The 22,944-nt window shown below is 47.9% G+C and overlaps 9 non-coding genes across 9 annotated transcripts; all 9 read left to right on the top strand.

Annotated features, from left to right (window-relative positions):
* The first annotated feature begins 813 nt into the window (after positions 1-813).
* Positions 814-1,004, top strand: LOC130347016 (U2 spliceosomal RNA). The gene has a single exon (XR_008885035.1). It is a non-coding gene; the product is annotated as a U2 spliceosomal RNA (small nuclear RNA).
* A 2,081-nt stretch (positions 1,005-3,085) lies between these two features.
* Positions 3,086-3,276, top strand: LOC130347015 (U2 spliceosomal RNA). Its single transcript, XR_008885034.1, has one exon. It is a non-coding gene; the product is annotated as a U2 spliceosomal RNA (small nuclear RNA).
* Positions 3,277-5,367: 2,091 nt separating this feature from the next.
* LOC130347014 (U2 spliceosomal RNA) lies at positions 5,368-5,558 on the top strand. Its single transcript, XR_008885033.1, has one exon. It is a non-coding gene; the product is annotated as a U2 spliceosomal RNA (small nuclear RNA).
* A 2,093-nt stretch (positions 5,559-7,651) lies between these two features.
* LOC130347012 (U2 spliceosomal RNA) lies at positions 7,652-7,842 on the top strand. Its single transcript, XR_008885031.1, has one exon. It is a non-coding gene; the product is annotated as a U2 spliceosomal RNA (small nuclear RNA).
* Positions 7,843-9,927: 2,085 nt separating this feature from the next.
* LOC130347011 (U2 spliceosomal RNA) lies at positions 9,928-10,118 on the top strand. Its single transcript, XR_008885030.1, has one exon. It is a non-coding gene; the product is annotated as a U2 spliceosomal RNA (small nuclear RNA).
* Positions 10,119-12,201: 2,083 nt separating this feature from the next.
* Positions 12,202-12,392, top strand: LOC130347010 (U2 spliceosomal RNA). The gene has a single exon (XR_008885029.1). It is a non-coding gene; the product is annotated as a U2 spliceosomal RNA (small nuclear RNA).
* Positions 12,393-14,478: 2,086 nt separating this feature from the next.
* Positions 14,479-14,669, top strand: LOC130347009 (U2 spliceosomal RNA). Its single transcript, XR_008885028.1, has one exon. It is a non-coding gene; the product is annotated as a U2 spliceosomal RNA (small nuclear RNA).
* Positions 14,670-16,752: 2,083 nt separating this feature from the next.
* Positions 16,753-16,943, top strand: LOC130346981 (U2 spliceosomal RNA). The gene has a single exon (XR_008885005.1). It is a non-coding gene; the product is annotated as a U2 spliceosomal RNA (small nuclear RNA).
* Positions 16,944-19,025: 2,082 nt separating this feature from the next.
* On the top strand, positions 19,026-19,216 carry LOC130347008 (U2 spliceosomal RNA). The gene has a single exon (XR_008885027.1). It is a non-coding gene; the product is annotated as a U2 spliceosomal RNA (small nuclear RNA).
* The last annotated feature ends 3,728 nt before the right edge of the window (positions 19,217-22,944 follow it).

Raw genomic sequence — 22,944 nt, 5'->3', positions numbered from 1 at the left:
TGTCCAGGCCCAGGAGCCTTAGCACTGTGCTGTGATGTCACTCAATACCACTGACATCACTAGGTGTAAACAACATCTCTCCTTTGCTGTGTATGTGACTATGGAGCTGTTTGGTGATGTCGTCTATTACGGCCTTCATAGAAGCAACAGGAGATTGTTGCATCCATCTTGAACCCTCAGAACTACAGTGCTATGATGTCACTCACTTCCACAGGCCTTGCAGAGTGTAAACAACAACAACCCAGCTTTGTTGTGTATGTAACCATAGGGATTTGTGATGTCACCTAGAACCTTCACAGCAGCGACAGCTTTATGAGGAGCATCAGCACTGCTCTGCCTGAGCAGAACCATCACCGCCATAGGTTGTCAAATAACCCGGATTTAACCCACACAGGTAAGTCCAATGGGGTGCAGGCATGTCCTCTATGCTTACAGCTTCCCGTGGGTGTTGGTTTGATACCGTTTGGGGACAGCCAAGGAGGCATCTGCAGGCAACAAAGGTAGGTGTGTGCTTGTGTGTGTGTTTCCTATGCAGATCCTAAGCCCAGTGTCACATGCAAGTAGGAGGAGTAAGAAGGGTTCCTGGCAAATCCGGGTTATGGATTGCATTTAAAAAGGCCCCGTGGGAGTGCAATGGGCCCCTGTCTTGCTGCTTAGCAATAATGGTATGGGTTTAGGTTCTGCTGTGTGTACTGGTGGTTGACTGCCCCCCAGCCCAGAGTGTGCATGGAAAATTGTCTGGCAGCCTCCCTGACAGCAAGCAGTGATAGTGCCCATGAAGGGGACCTTGTTGGGCCCGCCCCTTTCACGGTTATCGCTTCTCGGCCTTTTGGCTAAGATCAAGTGTAGTATCTGTTCTTATCAGTTTAATATCTGATACGTCCCCTATCTGGGGACCATATATTAAATGGATTTTTGAGAACGGGGGCCGATTTCGAAGCTTGCTTCCGTCGCCCTATGCATTGACCCGATATGGCAGTATCTTCGGGTACAGTGCACCACCCCCTTACAGGGTTAAAAAGAAAGATTCCTACTTTCATTGCTACCTGCTTGCTGGCTAGCCAGCTAGCCAGCCCTGTGGGCCTTGCTGCTGCTGCAGCCAAAAAACAAAAGGTGGTGCTGCTGCTGCTTCTGCTGCTTCTGCTTCTGCTTGTGTCTGGCCCCTGTTGGAGCGTCCAGGCACAGGACTTCTGCTGCTGCTGACTAAATGGCCTCCTTAATTGGATCATTTGAGTAGCCAGCACACCTGTGCAGTTTGGGCATGACATGATAGGCAGCTGCCTTGATAGCGGGTGGGTGCTGAATGTTCCTAATTGACAAAATAAGATTAATGCTTATGAAGAAATATAAAATCTCATCCCTTCCCCAATATCGCGCCACACCCCTACCCCTTAATTCCCTGGTTGAACTTGATGGACATATGTCTTTTTTCGACCGTACTAACTATGTAACTATGTAACATAACATGGGGGGGGTCTCCTGGCTGTTCACACAGGTGTGTCATTGCTGTACATTGACCATGCATTGCTTCTGTGGTATTGCAAAGGCAAAGACAAATGCTTCCAGCCATCCATTGCACTAATGGATTGGTCATCAGCTGGCTGTCTATGTCCCGCATCAATATAGACCAAAGTACAGAGGGTTAGGCTATGCTATTGTGCACCTACCTGATGCATCAGAAGGTGCGAGGCCCTTGCTAAATTCTGTGCACAGACTTTGAGATCTATGCTTTAGACTGTATCTAAACCTGCTCCAACATGGACTGACATTCTGGCCTACTTTCAGCCGATGCGACTTGTCTGTCGCTGAACAGTCGCTTTTTATGTATTCAGCACCTATGTATAATGTTGTAAAAATGCTCTAGAAGCTAAAGTCGCAGAAATGTCACACATATTTGGCCTGCAACTTTCTGTGCGACAAATTCAGACAGGAAAAATCAGTATAAATCCTTAGAAAATTATCCCCCAGTGTCTCCATCTGCTGGCGGTATTGAATAAGCATTGCTGCACTGATGGGGTATGCATTAGACGAAAAAAAAGAAGAAAAAGAAGAATAATACGCCCAGAAAAGAGGCGAAAAGGAGAAAAACGTAAAAAAACGTGAAAAAAAAGTAAGAGGAAGAGAAGGGAAAAAAAGGTGGAAATGGGTTTAAAAGTGATTTCGGCGGAGAAATATATATATATATATATATATATATATATATATATATATATGCGCACACACACACATAGATATAAACGTATTCTCCGTTGAGATATTGCAGCCGCTGCTGTGTCCAGGCCCAGGAGCCTTAGCACTGTGCTGTGATGTCACTCAATACCACTGACATCACTAGGTGTAAACAACATCTCTCCTTTGCTGTGTATGTGACTATGGAGCTGTTTGGTGATGTCGTCTATTACGGCCTTCATAGAAGCAACAGGAGATTGTTGCATCCATCTTGAACCCTCAGAACTACAGTGCTATGATGTCACTCACTTCCACAGGCCTTGCAGAGTGTAAACAACAACAACCCAGCTTTGTTGTGTATGTAACCATAGGGATTTGTGATGTCACCTAGAACCTTCACAGCAGCGACAGCTTTATGAGGAGCATCAGCACTGCTCTGCCTGAGCAGAACCATCACCGCCATAGGTTGTCAAATAACCCGGATTTAACCCACACAGGTAAGTCCAATGGGGTGCAGGCATGTCCTCTATGCTTACAGCTTCCCGTGGGTGTTGGTTTGATACCGTTTGGGGACAGCCAAGGAGGCATCTGCAGGCAACAAAGGTAGGTGTGTGCTTGTGTGTGTGTTTCCTATGCAGATCCTAAGCCCAGTGTCACATGCAAGTAGGAGGAGTAAGAAGGGTTCCTGGCAAATCCGGGTTATGGATTGCATTTAAAAAGGCCCCGTGGGAGTGCAATGGGCCCCTGTCTTGCTGCTTAGCAATAATGGTATGGGTTTAGGTTCTGCTGTGTGTACTGGTGGTTGACTGCCCCCCAGCCCAGAGTGTGCATGGAAAATTGTCTGGCAGCCTCCCTGACAGCAAGCAGTGATAGTGCCCATGAAGGGGACCTTGTTGGGCCCGCCCCTTTCACGGTTATCGCTTCTCGGCCTTTTGGCTAAGATCAAGTGTAGTATCTGTTCTTATCAGTTTAATATCTGATACGTCCCCTATCTGGGGACCATATATTAAATGGATTTTTGAGAACGGGGGCCGATTTCGAAGCTTGCTTCCGTCGCCCTATGCATTGACCCGATATGGCAGTATCTTCGGGTACAGTGCACCACCCCCTTACAGGGTTAAAAAGAAAGATTCCTACTTTCATTGCTACCTGCTTGCTGGCTAGCCAGCTAGCCAGCCCTGTGGGCCTTGCTGCTGCTGCAGCCAAAAAACAAAAGGTGGTGCTGCTGCTGCTTCTGCTGCTTCTGCTTCTGCTTGTGTCTGGCCCCTGTTGGAGCGTCCAGGCACAGGACTTCTGCTGCTGCTGACTAAATGGCCTCCTTAATTGGATCATTTGAGTAGCCAGCACACCTGTGCAGGTAGGGCATGACATGATAGGCAGCTGCCTTGATAGCGGGTGGGTGCTGAATGTTCCTAATTGACAAAATAAGATTAATGCTTATGAAGAAATATAAAATCTCATCCCTTCCCCAATATCGCGCCACACCCCTACCCCTTAATTCCCTGGTTGAACTTGATGGACATATGTCTTTTTTCGACCGTACTAACTATGTAACTATGTAACATAACATGGGGGGGGTCTCCTGGCTGTTCACACAGGTGTGTCATTGCTGTACATTGACCATGCATTGCTTCTGTGGTATTGCAAAGGCAAAGACAAATGCTTCCAGCCATCCATTGCACTAATGGATTGGTCATCAGCTGGCTGTCTATGTCCCGCATCAATATAGACCAAAGTACAGAGGGTTAGGCTATGCTATTGTGCACCTACCTGATGCATCAGAAGGTGCGAGGCCCTTGCTAAATTCTGTGCACAGACTTTGAGATCTATGCTTTAGACTGTATCTAAACCTGCTCCAACATGGACTGACATTCTGGCCTACTTTCAGCCGATGCGACTTGTCTGTCGCTGAACAGTCGCTTTTTATGTATTCAGCACCTATGTATAATGTTGTAAAAATGCTCTAGAAGCTAAAGTCGCAGAAATGTCACACATATTTGGCCTGCAACTTTCTGTGCGACAAATTCAGACAGGAAAAATCAGTATAAATCCTTAGAAAATTATCCCCCAGTGTCTCCATCTGCTGGCGGTATTGAATAAGCATTGCTGCACTGATGGGGTATGCATTAGACGAAAAAAAAGAAGAAAAAGAAGAATAATACGCCCAGAAAAGAGGCGAAAAGGAGAAAAACGTAAAAAAACGTGAAAAAAAAGTAAGAGGAAGAGAAGGGAAAAAAAGGTGGAAATGGGTTTAAAAGTGATTTCGGCGGAGAAATATATATATATATATATATATATATATATATATATATATATATATATATATGCGCACACACACACATAGATATAAACGTATTCTCCGTTGAGATATTGCAGCCGCTGCTGTGTCCAGGCCCAGGAGCCTTAGCACTGTGCTGTGATGTCACTCAATACCACTGACATCACTAGGTGTAAACAACATCTCTCCTTTGCTGTGTATGTGACTATGGAGCTGTTTGGTGATGTCGTCTATTACGGCCTTCATAGAAGCAACAGGAGATTGTTGCATCCATCTTGAACCCTCAGAACTACAGTGCTATGATGTCACTCACTTCCACAGGCCTTGCAGAGTGTAAACAACAACAACCCAGCTTTGTTGTGTATGTAACCATAGGGATTTGTGATGTCACCTAGAACCTTCACAGCAGCGACAGCTTTATGAGGAGCATCAGCACTGCTCTGCCTGAGCAGAACCATCACCGCCATAGGTTGTCAAATAACCCGGATTTAACCCACACAGGTAAGTCCAATGGGGTGCAGGCATGTCCTCTATGCTTACAGCTTCCCGTGGGTGTTGGTTTGATACCGTTTGGGGACAGCCAAGGAGGCATCTGCAGGCAACAAAGGTAGGTGTGTGCTTGTGTGTGTGTTTCCTATGCAGATCCTAAGCCCAGTGTCACATGCAAGTAGGAGGAGTAAGAAGGGTTCCTGGCAAATCCGGGTTATGGATTGCATTTAAAAAGGCCCCGTGGGAGTGCAATGGGCCCCTGTCTTGCTGCTTAGCAATAATGGTATGGGTTTAGGTTCTGCTGTGTGTACTGGTGGTTGACTGCCCCCCAGCCCAGAGTGTGCATGGAAAATTGTCTGGCAGCCTCCCTGACAGCAAGCAGTGATAGTGCCCATGAAGGGGACCTTGTTGGGCCCGCCCCTTTCACGGTTATCGCTTCTCGGCCTTTTGGCTAAGATCAAGTGTAGTATCTGTTCTTATCAGTTTAATATCTGATACGTCCCCTATCTGGGGACCATATATTAAATGGATTTTTGAGAACGGGGGCCGATTTCGAAGCTTGCTTCCGTCGCCCTATGCATTGACCCGATATGGCAGTATCTTCGGGTACAGTGCACCACCCCCTTACAGGGTTAAAAAGAAAGATTCCTACTTTCATTGCTACCTGCTTGCTGGCTAGCCAGCTAGCCAGCCCTGTGGGCCTTGCTGCTGCTGCAGCCAAAAAACAAAAGGTGGTGCTGCTGCTGCTTCTGCTGCTTCTGCTTCTGCTTGTGTCTGGCCCCTGTTGGAGCGTCCAGGCACAGGACTTCTGCTGCTGCTGACTAAATGGCCTCCTTAATTGGATCATTTGAGTAGCCAGCACACCTGTGCAGGTAGGGCATGACATGATAGGCAGCTGCCTTGATAGCGGGTGGGTGCTGAATGTTCCTAATTGACAAAATAAGATTAATGCTTATGAAGAAATATAAAATCTCATCCCTTCCCCAATATCGCGCCACACCCCTACCCCTTAATTCCCTGGTTGAACTTGATGGACATATGTCTTTTTTCGACCGTACTAACTATGTAACTATGTAACATAACATGGGGGGGGGGGGGGGGTCTCCTGGCTGTTCACACAGGTGTGTCATTGCTGTACATTGACCATGCATTGCTTCTGTGGTATTGCAAAGGCAAAGACAAATGCTTCCAGCCATCCATTGCACTAATGGATTGGTCATCAGCTGGCTGTCTATGTCCCGCATCAATATAGACCAAAGTACAGAGGGTTAGGCTATGCTATTGTGCACCTACCTGATGCATCAGAAGGTGCGAGGCCCTTGCTAAATTCTGTGCACAGACTTTGAGATCTATGCTTTAGACTGTATCTAAACCTGCTCCAACATGGACTGACATTCTGGCCTACTTTCAGCCGATGCGACTTGTCTGTCGCTGAACAGTCGCTTTTTATGTATTCAGCACCTATGTATAATGTTGTAAAAATGCTCTAGAAGCTAAAGTCGCAGAAATGTCACACATATTTGGCCTGCAACTTTCTGTGCGACAAATTCAGACAGGAAAAATCAGTATAAATCCTTAGAAAATTATCCCCCAGTGTCTCCATCTGCTGGCGGTATTGAATAAGCATTGCTGCACTGATGGGGTATGCATTAGACGAAAAAAAAGAAGAAAAAGAAGAATAATACGCCCAGAAAAGAGGCGAAAAGGAGAAAAACGTAAAAAAACGTGAAAAAAAAGTAAGAGGAAGAGAAGGGAAAAAAAGGTGGAAATGGGTTTAAAAGTGATTTCGGCGGAGAAATATATATATATATATATATATATATATATATATATATATATATATGCGCACACACACACATAGATATAAACGTATTCTCCGTTGAGATATTGCAGCCGCTGCTGTGTCCAGGCCCAGGAGCCTTAGCACTGTGCTGTGATGTCACTCAATACCACTGACATCACTAGGTGTAAACAACATCTCTCCTTTGCTGTGTATGTGACTATGGAGCTGTTTGGTGATGTCGTCTATTACGGCCTTCATAGAAGCAACAGGAGATTGTTGCATCCATCTTGAACCCTCAGAACTACAGTGCTATGATGTCACTCACTTCCACAGGCCTTGCAGAGTGTAAACAACAACAACCCAGCTTTGTTGTGTATGTAACCATAGGGATTTGTGATGTCACCTAGAACCTTCACAGCAGCGACAGCTTTATGAGGAGCATCAGCACTGCTCTGCCTGAGCAGAACCATCACCGCCATAGGTTGTCAAATAACCCGGATTTAACCCACACAGGTAAGTCCAATGGGGTGCAGGCATGTCCTCTATGCTTACAGCTTCCCGTGGGTGTTGGTTTGATACCGTTTGGGGACAGCCAAGGAGGCATCTGCAGGCAACAAAGGTAGGTGTGTGCTTGTGTGTGTGTTTCCTATGCAGATCCTAAGCCCAGTGTCACATGCAAGTAGGAGGAGTAAGAAGGGTTCCTGGCAAATCCGGGTTATGGATTGCATTTAAAAAGGCCCCGTGGGAGTGCAATGGGCCCCTGTCTTGCTGCTTAGCAATAATGGTATGGGTTTAGGTTCTGCTGTGTGTACTGGTGGTTGACTGCCCCCCAGCCCAGAGTGTGCATGGAAAATTGTCTGGCAGCCTCCCTGACAGCAAGCAGTGATAGTGCCCATGAAGGGGACCTTGTTGGGCCCGCCCCTTTCACGGTTATCGCTTCTCGGCCTTTTGGCTAAGATCAAGTGTAGTATCTGTTCTTATCAGTTTAATATCTGATACGTCCCCTATCTGGGGACCATATATTAAATGGATTTTTGAGAACGGGGGCCGATTTCGAAGCTTGCTTCCGTCGCCCTATGCATTGACCCGATATGGCAGTATCTTCGGGTACAGTGCACCACCCCCTTACAGGGTTAAAAAGAAAGATTCCTACTTTCATTGCTACCTGCTTGCTGGCTAGCCAGCTAGCCAGCCCTGTGGGCCTTGCTGCTGCTGCAGCCAAAAAACAAAAGGTGGTGCTGCTGCTGCTTCTGCTGCTTCTGCTTCTGCTTGTGTCTGGCCCCTGTTGGAGCGTCCAGGCACAGGACTTCTGCTGCTGCTGACTAAATGGCCTCCTTAATTGGATCATTTGAGTAGCCAGCACACCTGTGCAGTTTGGGCATGACATGATAGGCAGCTGCCTTGATAGCGGGTGGGTGCTGAATGTTCCTAATTGACAAAATAAGATTAATGCTTATGAAGAAATATAAAATCTCATCCCTTCCCCAATATCGCGCCACACCCCTACCCCTTAATTCCCTGGTTGAACTTGATGGACATATGTCTTTTTTCGACCGTACTAACTATGTAACTATGTAACATAACATGGGGGGGGTCTCCTGGCTGTTCACACAGGTGTGTCATTGCTGTACATTGACCATGCATTGCTTCTGTGGTATTGCAAAGGCAAAGACAAATGCTTCCAGCCATCCATTGCACTAATGGATTGGTCATCAGCTGGCTGTCTATGTCCCGCATCAATATAGACCAAAGTACAGAGGGTTAGGCTATGCTATTGTGCACCTACCTGATGCATCAGAAGGTGCGAGGCCCTTGCTAAATTCTGTGCACAGACTTTGAGATCTATGCTTTAGACTGTATCTAAACCTGCTCCAACATGGACTGACATTCTGGCCTACTTTCAGCCGATGCGACTTGTCTGTCGCTGAACAGTCGCTTTTTATGTATTCAGCACCTATGTATAATGTTGTAAAAATGCTCTAGAAGCTAAAGTCGCAGAAATGTCACACATATTTGGCCTGCAACTTTCTGTGCGACAAATTCAGACAGGAAAAATCAGTATAAATCCTTAGAAAATTATCCCCCAGTGTCTCCATCTGCTGGCGGTATTGAATAAGCATTGCTGCACTGATGGGGTATGCATTAGACGAAAAAAAAGAAGAAAAAGAAGAATAATACGCCCAGAAAAGAGGCGAAAAGGAGAAAAACGTAAAAAAACGTGAAAAAAAAGTAAGAGGAAGAGAAGGGAAAAAAAGGTGGAAATGGGTTTAAAAGTGATTTCGGCGGAGAAATATATATATATATATATATATATATATATATATATATATATATATGCGCACACACACACATAGATATAAACGTATTCTCCGTTGAGATATTGCAGCCGCTGCTGTGTCCAGGCCCAGGAGCCTTAGCACTGTGCTGTGATGTCACTCAATACCACTGACATCACTAGGTGTAAACAACATCTCTCCTTTGCTGTGTATGTGACTATGGAGCTGTTTGGTGATGTCGTCTATTACGGCCTTCATAGAAGCAACAGGAGATTGTTGCATCCATCTTGAACCCTCAGAACTACAGTGCTATGATGTCACTCACTTCCACAGGCCTTGCAGAGTGTAAACAACAACAACCCAGCTTTGTTGTGTATGTAACCATAGGGATTTGTGATGTCACCTAGAACCTTCACAGCAGCGACAGCTTTATGAGGAGCATCAGCACTGCTCTGCCTGAGCAGAACCATCACCGCCATAGGTTGTCAAATAACCCGGATTTAACCCACACAGGTAAGTCCAATGGGGTGCAGGCATGTCCTCTATGCTTACAGCTTCCCGTGGGTGTTGGTTTGATACCGTTTGGGGACAGCCAAGGAGGCATCTGCAGGCAACAAAGGTAGGTGTGTGCTTGTGTGTGTGTTTCCTATGCAGATCCTAAGCCCAGTGTCACATGCAAGTAGGAGGAGTAAGAAGGGTTCCTGGCAAATCCGGGTTATGGATTGCATTTAAAAAGGCCCCGTGGGAGTGCAATGGGCCCCTGTCTTGCTGCTTAGCAATAATGGTATGGGTTTAGGTTCTGCTGTGTGTACTGGTGGTTGACTGCCCCCCAGCCCAGAGTGTGCATGGAAAATTGTCTGGCAGCCTCCCTGACAGCAAGCAGTGATAGTGCCCATGAAGGGGACCTTGTTGGGCCCGCCCCTTTCACGGTTATCGCTTCTCGGCCTTTTGGCTAAGATCAAGTGTAGTATCTGTTCTTATCAGTTTAATATCTGATACGTCCCCTATCTGGGGACCATATATTAAATGGATTTTTGAGAACGGGGGCCGATTTCGAAGCTTGCTTCCGTCGCCCTATGCATTGACCCGATATGGCAGTATCTTCGGGTACAGTGCACCACCCCCTTACAGGGTTAAAAAGAAAGATTCCTACTTTCATTGCTACCTGCTTGCTGGCTAGCCAGCTAGCCAGCCCTGTGGGCCTTGCTGCTGCTGCAGCCAAAAAACAAAAGGTGGTGCTGCTGCTGCTTCTGCTGCTTCTGCTTCTGCTTGTGTCTGGCCCCTGTTGGAGCGTCCAGGCACAGGACTTCTGCTGCTGCTGACTAAATGGCCTCCTTAATTGGATCATTTGAGTAGCCAGCACACCTGTGCAGGTAGGGCATGACATGATAGGCAGCTGCCTTGATAGCGGGTGGGTGCTGAATGTTCCTAATTGACAAAATAAGATTAATGCTTATGAAGAAATATAAAATCTCATCCCTTCCCCAATATCGCGCCACACCCCTACCCCTTAATTCCCTGGTTGAACTTGATGGACATATGTCTTTTTTCGACCGTACTAACTATGTAACTATGTAACATAACATGGGGGGGGTCTCCTGGCTGTTCACACAGGTGTGTCATTGCTGTACATTGACCATGCATTGCTTCTGTGGTATTGCAAAGGCAAAGACAAATGCTTCCAGCCATCCATTGCACTAATGGATTGGTCATCAGCTGGCTGTCTATGTCCCGCATCAATATAGACCAAAGTACAGAGGGTTAGGCTATGCTATTGTGCACCTACCTGATGCATCAGAAGGTGCGAGGCCCTTGCTAAATTCTGTGCACAGACTTTGAGATCTATGCTTTAGACTGTATCTAAACCTGCTCCAACATGGACTGACATTCTGGCCTACTTTCAGCCGATGCGACTTGTCTGTCGCTGAACAGTCGCTTTTTATGTATTCAGCACCTATGTATAATGTTGTAAAAATGCTCTAGAAGCTAAAGTCGCAGAAATGTCACACATATTTGGCCTGCAACTTTCTGTGCGACAAATTCAGACAGGAAAAATCAGTATAAATCCTTAGAAAATTATCCCCCAGTGTCTCCATCTGCTGGCGGTATTGAATAAGCATTGCTGCACTGATGGGGTATGCATTAGACGAAAAAAAAGAAGAAAAAGAAGAATAATACGCCCAGAAAAGAGGCGAAAAGGAGAAAAACGTAAAAAAACGTGAAAAAAAAGTAAGAGGAAGAGAAGGGAAAAAAAGGTGGAAATGGGTTTAAAAGTGATTTCGGCGGAGAAATATATATATATATATATATATATATATATATATATATATATATGCGCACACACACACATAGATATAAACGTATTCTCCGTTGAGATATTGCAGCCGCTGCTGTGTCCAGGCCCAGGAGCCTTAGCACTGTGCTGTGATGTCACTCAATACCACTGACATCACTAGGTGTAAACAACATCTCTCCTTTGCTGTGTATGTGACTATGGAGCTGTTTGGTGATGTCGTCTATTACGGCCTTCATAGAAGCAACAGGAGATTGTTGCATCCATCTTGAACCCTCAGAACTACAGTGCTATGATGTCACTCACTTCCACAGGCCTTGCAGAGTGTAAACAACAACAACCCAGCTTTGTTGTGTATGTAACCATAGGGATTTGTGATGTCACCTAGAACCTTCACAGCAGCGACAGCTTTATGAGGAGCATCAGCACTGCTCTGCCTGAGCAGAACCATCACCGCCATAGGTTGTCAAATAACCCGGATTTAACCCACACAGGTAAGTCCAATGGGGTGCAGGCATGTCCTCTATGCTTACAGCTTCCCGTGGGTGTTGGTTTGATACCGTTTGGGGACAGCCAAGGAGGCATCTGCAGGCAACAAAGGTAGGTGTGTGCTTGTGTGTGTGTTTCCTATGCAGATCCTAAGCCCAGTGTCACATGCAAGTAGGAGGAGTAAGAAGGGTTCCTGGCAAATCCGGGTTATGGATTGCATTTAAAAAGGCCCCGTGGGAGTGCAATGGGCCCCTGTCTTGCTGCTTAGCAATAATGGTATGGGTTTAGGTTCTGCTGTGTGTACTGGTGGTTGACTGCCCCCCAGCCCAGAGTGTGCATGGAAAATTGTCTGGCAGCCTCCCTGACAGCAAGCAGTGATAGTGCCCATGAAGGGGACCTTGTTGGGCCCGCCCCTTTCACGGTTATCGCTTCTCGGCCTTTTGGCTAAGATCAAGTGTAGTATCTGTTCTTATCAGTTTAATATCTGATACGTCCCCTATCTGGGGACCATATATTAAATGGATTTTTGAGAACGGGGGCCGATTTCGAAGCTTGCTTCCGTCGCCCTATGCATTGACCCGATATGGCAGTATCTTCGGGTACAGTGCACCACCCCCTTACAGGGTTAAAAAGAAAGATTCCTACTTTCATTGCTACCTGCTTGCTGGCTAGCCAGCTAGCCAGCCCTGTGGGCCTTGCTGCTGCTGCAGCCAAAAAACAAAAGGTGGTGCTGCTGCTGCTTCTGCTGCTTCTGCTTCTGCTTGTGTCTGGCCCCTGTTGGAGCGTCCAGGCACAGGACTTCTGCTGCTGCTGACTAAATGGCCTCCTTAATTGGATCATTTGAGTAGCCAGCACACCTGTGCAGGTAGGGCATGACATGATAGGCAGCTGCCTTGATAGCGGGTGGGTGCTGAATGTTCCTAATTGACAAAATAAGATTAATGCTTATGAAGAAATATAAAATCTCATCCCTTCCCCAATATCGCGCCACACCCCTACCCCTTAATTCCCTGGTTGAACTTGATGGACATATGTCTTTTTTCGACCGTACTAACTATGTAACTATGTAACATAACATGGGGGGGGGGGGGGGTCTCCTGGCTGTTCACACAGGTGTGTCATTGCTGTACATTGACCATGCATTGCTTCTGTGGTATTGCAAAGGCAAAGACAAATGCTTCCAGCCATCCATTGCACTAATGGATTGGTCATCAGCTGGCTGTCTATGTCCCGCATCAATATAGACCAAAGTACAGAGGGTTAGGCTATGCTATTGTGCACCTACCTGATGCATCAGAAGGTGCGAGGCCCTTGCTAAATTCTGTGCACAGACTTTGAGATCTATGCTTTAGACTGTATCTAAACCTGCTCCAACATGGACTGACATTCTGGCCTACTTTCAGCCGATGCGACTTGTCTGTCGCTGAACAGTCGCTTTTTATGTATTCAGCACCTATGTATAATGTTGTAAAAATGCTCTAGAAGCTAAAGTCGCAGAAATGTCACACATATTTGGCCTGCAACTTTCTGTGCGACAAATTCAGACAGGAAAAATCAGTATAAATCCTTAGAAAATTATCCCCCAGTGTCTCCATCTGCTGGCGGTATTGAATAAGCATTGCTGCACTGATGGGGTATGCATTAGACGAAAAAAAAGAAGAAAAAGAAGAATAATACGCCCAGAAAAGAGGCGAAAAGGAGAAAAACGTAAAAAAACGTGAAAAAAAAGTAAGAGGAAGAGAAGGGAAAAAAAGGTGGAAATGGGTTTAAAAGTGATTTCGGCGGAGAAATATATATATATATATATATATATATATATATATATATATGCGCACACACACACATAGATATAAACGTATTCTCCGTTGAGATATTGCAGCCGCTGCTGTGTCCAGGCCCAGGAGCCTTAGCACTGTGCTGTGATGTCACTCAATACCACTGACATCACTAGGTGTAAACAACATCTCTCCTTTGCTGTGTATGTGACTATGGAGCTGTTTGGTGATGTCGTCTATTACGGCCTTCATAGAAGCAACAGGAGATTGTTGCATCCATCTTGAACCCTCAGAACTACAGTGCTATGATGTCACTCACTTCCACAGGCCTTGCAGAGTGTAAACAACAACAACCCAGCTTTGTTGTGTATGTAACCATAGGGATTTGTGATGTCACCTAGAACCTTCACAGCAGCGACAGCTTTATGAGGAGCATCAGCACTGCTCTGCCTGAGCAGAACCATCACCGCCATAGGTTGTCAAATAACCCGGATTTAACCCACACAGGTAAGTCCAATGGGGTGCAGGCATGTCCTCTATGCTTACAGCTTCCCGTGGGTGTTGGTTTGATACCGTTTGGGGACAGCCAAGGAGGCATCTGCAGGCAACAAAGGTAGGTGTGTGCTTATGTGTGTGTTTCCTATGCAGATCCTAAGCCCAGTGTCACATGCAAGTAGGAGGAGTAAGAAGGGTTCCTGGCAAATCCGGGTTATGGATTGCATTTAAAAAGGCCCCGTGGGAGTGCAATGGGCCCCTGTCTTGCTGCTTAGCAATAATGGTATGGGTTTAGGTTCTGCTGTGTGTACTGGTGGTTGACTGCCCCCCAGCCCAGAGTGTGCATGGAAAATTGTCTGGCAGCCTCCCTGACAGCAAGCAGTGATAGTGCCCATGAAGGGGACCTTGTTGGGCCCGCCCCTTTCACGGTTATCGCTTCTCGGCCTTTTGGCTAAGATCAAGTGTAGTATCTGTTCTTATCAGTTTAATATCTGATACGTCCCCTATCTGGGGACCATATATTAAATGGATTTTTGAGAACGGGGGCCGATTTCGAAGCTTGCTTCCGTCGCCCTATGCATTGACCCGATATGGCAGTATCTTCGGGTACAGTGCACCACCCCCTTACAGGGTTAAAAAGAAAGATTCCTACTTTCATTGCTACCTGCTTGCTGGCTAGCCAGCTAGCCAGCCCTGTGGGCCTTGCTGCTGCTGCAGCCAAAAAACAAAAGGTGGTGCTGCTGCTGCTTCTGCTGCTTCTGCTTCTGCTTGTGTCTGGCCCCTGTTGGAGCGTCCAGGCACAGGACTTCTGCTGCTGCTGACTAAATGGCCTCCTTAATTGGATCATTTGAGTAGCCAGCACACCTGTGCAGGTAGGGCATGACATGATAGGCAGCTGCCTTGATAGCGGGTGGGTGCTGAATGTTCCTAATTGACAAAATAAGATTAATGCTTATGAAGAAATATAAAATCTCATCCCTTCCCCAATATCGCGCCACACCCCTACCCCTTAATTCCCTGGTTGAACTTGATGGACATATGTCTTTTTTCGACCGTACTAACTATGTAACTATGTAACATAACATGGGGGGGGTCTCCTGGCTGTTCACACAGGTGTGTCATTGCTGTACATTGACCATGCATTGCTTCTGTGGTATTGCAAAGGCAAAAACAAATGCTTCCAGCCATCCATTGCACTAATGGATTGGTCATCAGCTGGCTGTCTATGTCCCGCATCAATATAGACCAAAGTACAGAGGGTTAGGCTATGCTATTGTGCACCTACCTGATGCATCAGAAGGTGCGAGGCCCTTGCTAAATTCTGTGCACAGACTTTGAGATCTATGCTTTAGACTGTATCTAAACCTGCTCCAACATGGACTGACATTCTGGCCTACTTTCAGCCGATGCGACTTGTCTGTCGCTGAACAGTCGCTTTTTATGTATTCAGCACCTATGTATAATGTTGTAAAAATGCTCTAGAAGCTAAAGTCGCAGAAATGTCACACATATTTGGCCTGCAACTTTCTGTGCGACAAATTCAGACAGGAAAAATCAGTATAAATCCTTAGAAAATTATCCCCCAGTGTCTCCATCTGCTGGCGGTATTGAATAAGCATTGCTGCACTGATGGGGTATGCATTAGACGAAAAAAAAGAAGAAAAAGAAGAATAATACGCCCAGAAAAGAGGCGAAAAGGAGAAAAACGTAAAAAAACGTGAAAAAAAAGTAAGAGGAAGAGAAGGGAAAAAAAGGTGGAAATGGGTTTAAAAGTGATTTCGGCGGAGAAATATATATATATATATATATATATATATATATATATATATATATGCGCACACACACACATAGATATAAACGTATTCTCCGTTGAGATATTGCAGCCGCTGCTGTGTCCAGGCCCAGGAGCCTTAGCACTGTGCTGTGATGTCACTCAATACCACTGACATCACTAGGTGTAAACAACATCTCTCCTTTGCTGTGTATGTGACTATGGAGCTGTTTGGTGATGTCGTCTATTACGGCCTTCATAGAAGCAACAGGAGATTGTTGCATCCATCTTGAACCCTCAGAACTACAGTGCTATGATGTCACTCACTTCCACAGGCCTTGCAGAGTGTAAACAACAACAACCCAGCTTTGTTGTGTATGTAACCATAGGGATTTGTGATGTCACCTAGAACCTTCACAGCAGCGACAGCTTTATGAGGAGCATCAGCACTGCTCTGCCTGAGCAGAACCATCACCGCCATAGGTTGTCAAATAACCCGGATTTAACCCACACAGGTAAGTCCAATGGGGTGCAGGCATGTCCTCTATGCTTACAGCTTCCCGTGGGTGTTGGTTTGATACCGTTTGGGGACAGCCAAGGAGGCATCTGCAGGCAACAAAGGTAGGTGTGTGCTTGTGTGTGTGTTTCCTATGCAGATCCTAAGCCCAGTGTCACATGCAAGTAGGAGGAGTAAGAAGGGTTCCTGGCAAATCCGGGTTATGGATTGCATTTAAAAAGGCCCCGTGGGAGTGCAATGGGCCCCTGTCTTGCTGCTTAGCAATAATGGTATGGGTTTAGGTTCTGCTGTGTGTACTGGTGGTTGACTGCCCCCCAGCCCAGAGTGTGCATGGAAAATTGTCTGGCAGCCTCCCTGACAGCAAGCAGTGATAGTGCCCATGAAGGGGACCTTGTTGGGCCCGCCCCTTTCACGGTTATCGCTTCTCGGCCTTTTGGCTAAGATCAAGTGTAGTATCTGTTCTTATCAGTTTAATATCTGATACGTCCCCTATCTGGGGACCATATATTAAATGGATTTTTGAGAACGGGGGCCGAGTTCGAAGCTTGCTTCCGTCGCCCTATGCATTGACCCGATATGGCAGTATCTTCGGGTACAGTGCACCACCCCCTTACAGGGTTAAAAAGAAAGATTCCTACTTTCATTGCTACCTGCTTGCTGGCTAGCCAGCTAGCCAGCCCTGTGGGCCTTGCTGCTGCTGCAGCCAAAAAACAAAAGGTGGTGCTGCTGCTGCTTCTGCTGCTTCTGCTTCTGCTTGTGTCTGGCCCCTGTTGGAGCGTCCAGGCACAGGACTTCTGCTGCTGCTGACTAAATGGCCTCCTTAATTGGATCATTTGAGTAGCCAGCACACCTGTGCAGGTAGGGCATGACATGATAGGCAGCTGCCTTGATAGCGGGTGGGTGCTGAATGTTCCTAATTGACAAAATAAGATTAATGCTTATGAAGAAATATAAAATCTCATCCCTTCCCCAATATCGCGCCACACCCCTACCCCTTAATTCCCTGGTTGAACTTGATGGACATATGTCTTTTTTCGACCGTACTAACTATGTAACTATGTAACATAACATGGGGGGGGGTCTCCTGGCTGTTCACACAGGTGTGTCATTGCTGTACATTGACCATGCATTGCTTCTGTGGTATTGCAAAGGCAAAGACAAATGCTTCCAGCCATCCATTGCACTAATGGATTGGTCATCAGCTGGCTGTCTATGTCCCGCATCAATATAGACCAAAGTACAGAGGGTTAGGTTATGCTATTGTGCACCTACCTGATGCATCAGAAGGTGCGAGGCCCTTGCTAAATTCTGTGCACAGACTTTGAGATCTATGCTTTAGACTGTATCTAAACCTGCTCCAACATGGACTGACATTCTGGCCTACTTTCAGCCGATGCGACTTGTCTGTCGCTGAACAGTCGCTTTTTATGTATTCAGCACCTATGTATAATGTTGTAAAAATGCTCTAGAAGCTAAAGTCGCAGAAATGTCACACATATTTGGCCTGCAACTTTCTGTGCGACAAATTCAGACAGGAAAAATCAGTATAAATCCTTAGAAAATTATCCCCCAGTGTCTCCATCTGCTGGCGGTATTGAATAAGCATTGCTGCACTGATGGGGTATGCATTAGACGAAAAAAAAGAAGAAAAAGAAGAATAATACGCCCAGAAAAGAGGCGAAAAGGAGAAAAACGTAAAAAAACGTGAAAAAAAAGTAAGAGGAAGAGAAGGGAAAAAAAGGTGGAAATGGGTTTAAAAGTGATTTCGGCGGAGAAATATATATATATATATATATATATATATATATATATATATATGCGCACACACACACATAGATATAAACGTATTCTCCGTTGAGATATTGCAGCCGCTGCTGTGTCCAGGCCCAGGAGCCTTAGCACTGTGCTGTGATGTCACTCAATACCACTGACATCACTAGGTGTAAACAACATCTCTCCTTTGCTGTGTATGTGACTATGGAGCTGTTTGGTGATGTCGTCTATTACGGCCTTCATAGAAGCAACAGGAGATTGTTGCATCCATCTTGAACCCTCAGAACTACAGTGCTATGATGTCACTCACTTCCACAGGCCTTGCAGAGTGTAAACAACAACAACCCAGCTTTGTTGTGTATGTAACCATAGGGATTTGTGATGTCACCTAGAACCTTCACAGCAGCGACAGCTTTATGAGGAGCATCAGCACTGCTCTGCCTGAGCAGAACCATCACCGCCATAGGTTGTCAAATAACCCGGATTTAACCCACACAGGTAAGTCCAATGGGGTGCAGGCATGTCCTCTATGCTTACAGCTTCCCGTGGGTGTTGGTTTGATACCGTTTGGGGACAGCCAAGGAGGCATCTGCAGGCAACAAAGGTAGGTGTGTGCTTGTGTGTGTGTTTCCTATGCAGATCCTAAGCCCAGTGTCACATGCAAGTAGGAGGAGTAAGAAGGGTTCCTGGCAAATCCGGGTTATGGATTGCATTTAAAAAGGCCCCGTGGGAGTGCAATGGGCCCCTGTCTTGCTGCTTAGCAATAATGGTATGGGTTTAGGTTCTGCTGTGTGTACTGGTGGTTGACTGCCCCCCAGCCCAGAGTGTGCATGGAAAATTGTCTGGCAGCCTCCCTGACAGCAAGCAGTGATAGTGCCCATGAAGGGGACCTTGTTGGGCCCGCCCCTTTCACAGTTATCGCTTCTCGGCCTTTTGGCTAAGATCAAGTGTAGTATCTGTTCTTATCAGTTTAATATCTGATACGTCCCCTATCTGGGGACCATATATTAAATGGATTTTTGAGAACGGGGGCCGATTTCGAAGCTTGCTTCCGTCGCCCTATGCATTGACCCGATATGGCAGTATCTTCGGGTACAGTGCACCACCCCCTTACAGGGTTAAAAAGAAAGATTCCTACTTTCATTGCTACCTGCTTGCTGGCTAGCCAGCTAGCCAGCCCTGTGGGCCTTGCTGCTGCTGCAGCCAAAAAACAAAAGGTGGTGCTGCTGCTGCTTCTGCTGCTTCTGCTTCTGCTTGTGTCTGGCCCCTGTTGGAGCGTCCAGGCACAGGACTTCTGCTGCTGCTGACTAAATGGCCTCCTTAATTGGATCATTTGAGTAGCCAGCACACCTGTGCAGGTAGGGCATGACATGATAGGCAGCTGCCTTGATAGCGGGTGGGTGCTGAATGTTCCTAATTGACAAAATAAGATTAATGCTTATGAAGAAATATAAAATCTCATCCCTTCCCCAATATCGCGCCACACCCCTACCCCTTAATTCCCTGGTTGAACTTGATGGACATATGTCTTTTTTCGACCGTACTAACTATGTAACTATGTAACATAACATGGGGGGGGTCTCCTGGCTGTTCACACAGGTGTGTCTGTTACGCCTAGCGCTCCGGGTCCCCGCTCCTCCCCGGAGCGCTCACGGCGTCTTTCTCCCTGCAGCGCCCCGGTCAGTCCCGCTGACCGGGAGCGCCGCACTGTCATGGCCGTTGGGGATGCGATTCGCACAGCGGGACGCGCCCGCTCGCGAATCGCATCCCAGGTCACTTACCCGTCCCGGTCCCCTGCTGTCATGTGCTGGCGCGCGCGGCTCCGCTCTCTAGGGCGCGCGCGCGCCAGCTCTCTGAGATTTAAAGGGCCAGTGCACCAATGATTGGTGCCTGGCCCAATTAGCTTAATTGGCTTCCACCTGGTCCCTGACTATATCTATCCTCTTCCCCTGCACTCCCTTGCCGGATCTTGTTGCCTTGTGCCAGTGAAAGCGTTTAGTGTGTCCAAAGCCTGTGTCCTGAACTTCTGCTACCCATCCTGACTACGAACCTTGCCGCCTGCCCCCGACCTTCTGCTACGTCTGACCTTGCCTCTGCCTAGTCCTTCTGTCCCACGCCTTCTCAGCAGTCAGCGAGGTAGAGCCGTTGCTAGTGGATACGACCTGGTTGCTACTGCCGCAGCAAGACCATCCCGCTTTGCGGCGGGCTCTGGTGAAAACCAGTAGCCTCTTAGAACCGGTCCACTAGCACGGTCCCCGCCTATCCCTCGCTGACACAGAGGATCCACTACCTGCCAGCCGGAATCGTGACAGTAGATCCGGCCATGGATCCCGCTGAGGTTCCCCTGCCAGTTGTCTCTGATATCGCCCGACAGATCGCCCATCTAACCCACCAGCTGTCGGAAGTGTCCACCATTGTGCACCAACATTCGCAACTTCTTCAGCAATCATCTCCTTCGCCAGCTCCTGCACCTCCTCCGCAGCGAGTGGCCACTCCTAGCCTCCGCCTGTCCTTGCCGGACAAATTTAATGGGGACTCTAAGTTTTGCCGTGGCTTTCTTTCGCAATGTTCATTGCACCTGGAGATGATGTCGGACCTGTTTCCCACTGAAAGGTCTAAGGTGGCTTTCGTAGTCAGCCTTCTGTCTGGAAAAGCCCTGTCTTGGGCCACACCGCTCTGGGACCGCAATGACCCCGTCACTGCCTCCGTACACTCCTTCTTCTCGGAAATCCGAAGTGTCTTTGAGGAACCTGCCCGAGCCTCTTCTGCTGAGACTGCCCTGTTGAACCTGGTCCAGGGTAATTCTTCCGTTGGCGAGTATGCCGTACAATTCCGTACTCTTGCTTCAGAATTATCCTGGAACAATGAGGCCCTCTGCGCGACCTTCAAAAAAGGCCTATCCAGCAACATTAAAGATGTTCTGGCCGCACGAGAAATGCCTGCTAATCTTCATGAACTTATTCATCTAGCCACTCGCATTGACATGCGTTTTTCTGAGAGGCATCAAGAGCTCCGCCAGGAAAAAGACTTTGATCTCTGGACACCTCTCCCACAGTCTCCACTGCAATCTGCGCCTAGGCCTCCCGCCGAGGAGGCCATGCAAGTGGATCGGTCTCGCCTGACCCTGGAAGAGAGGAATCGCCGTAAGGAAGAGAATCTTTGCCTGTACTGTGCCAGTACTGAACATTTTTTGGTGGATTGCCCAATCCGTCCTCCACGTCTGGGAAACGCACGCCCGCACCCAGCTCTCGTGGGTGTGGCGTCTCTTGATGCTAAGTCGGCTTCTCCACGTCTCACGGTGCCTGTTCGGATTTCTGCTTCAGCCAGCTCTTCTCTCTCAGCCGTGGCCTGCCTGGACTCTGGAGCTTCTGGAAATTTTATTCGGGAGTCCCTAGTGAATAAATTCCGCATTCCGGTGACCCGTCTTGTCAAGCCACTCCACGTTTCCGCGGTCAACGGAGCCAAGTTGGATTGCACCATACGTTTCCGCACGGAGCCCCTTCTTATGAGCATCGGATCTCATCATGAGAGGATTGAACTTTTGGTCCTCCCCAATTGCACCTCGGAAATTCTCCTTGGACTTCCCTGGCTTCAACTTCATTCCCCTACCCTGGATTGGTCCACTGGGGAGATCAGGAGTTGGGGGTCCTCTTGTTCCAAGAACTGTCTAAAACCGGTTCCCAGTACTCCCTGCCGTGACCCTGTGGTTCCTCCTGTATCCGGTCCCCCTAAGGTCATTAAGGACTCTGCCTGCCACAGGAAATGCCCCTCCCCCCCTCCCAGTCCCATCAGGCAAGCCTCTGTGCCACCCCATGGCCCCCGTCCTGGTGTCACACTGCCCCATGCCAGGCCTCGCCCTCTGCCCTCCCTCCCCATTCCCACTCCTGCTGTACTGCCTGCCGTTGAGGAAACCCTCCATTCTTTCCAGGTGTCCTCATCCCAGGGGAGGCAGTTACCGGGCAAAGAGAAGGGGAGACCTAAGGGGGGGGGTACTGTTACGCCTAGCGCTCCGGGTCCCCGCTCCTCCCCGGAGCGCTCACGGCGTCTTTCTCCCTGCAGCGCCCCGGTCAGTCCCGCTGACCGGGAGCGCCGCACTGTCATGGCCGTTGGGGATGCGATTCGCACAGCGGGACGCGCCCGCTCGCGAATCGCATCCCAGGTCACTTACCCGTCCCGGTCCCCTGCTGTCATGTGCTGGCGCGCGCGGCTCCGCTCTCTAGGGCGCGCGCGCGCCAGCTCTCTGAGATTTAAAGGGCCAGTGCACCAATGATTGGTGCCTGGCCCAATTAGCTTAATTGGCTTCCACCTGGTCCCTGACTATATCTATCCTCTTCCCCTGCACTCCCTTGCCGGATCTTGTTGCCTTGTGCCAGTGAAAGCGTTTAGTGTGTCCAAAGCCTGTGTCCTGAACTTCTGCTACCCATCCTGACTACGAACCTTGCCGCCTGCCCCCGACCTTCTGCTACGTCTGACCTTGCCTCTGCCTAGTCCTTCTGTCCCACGCCTTCTCAGCAGTCAGCGAGGTAGAGCCGTTGCTAGTGGATACGACCTGGTTGCTACTGCCGCAGCAAGACCATCCCGCTTTGCGGCGGGCTCTGGTGAAAACCAGTAGCCTCTTAGAACCGGTCCACTAGCACGGTCCCCGCCTATCCCTCGCTGACACAGAGGATCCACTACCTGCCAGCCGGAATCGTGACAGTGTCATTGCTGTACATTGACCATGCATTGCTTCTGTGGTATTGCAAAGGCAAAGACAAATGCTTCCAGCCATCCATTGCACTAATGGATTGGTCATCAGCTGGCTGTCTATGTCCCGCATCAATATAGACCAAAGTA

The sequence above is a fragment of the Hyla sarda genome, unplaced genomic scaffold (assembly GCF_029499605.1).
Source record: "Hyla sarda isolate aHylSar1 unplaced genomic scaffold, aHylSar1.hap1 scaffold_806, whole genome shotgun sequence".
NCBI classification, from domain to species: Eukaryota; Metazoa; Chordata; class Amphibia; order Anura; family Hylidae; genus Hyla; species Hyla sarda.
This window is presented reverse-complemented; position numbering and strand designations above follow the sequence as displayed.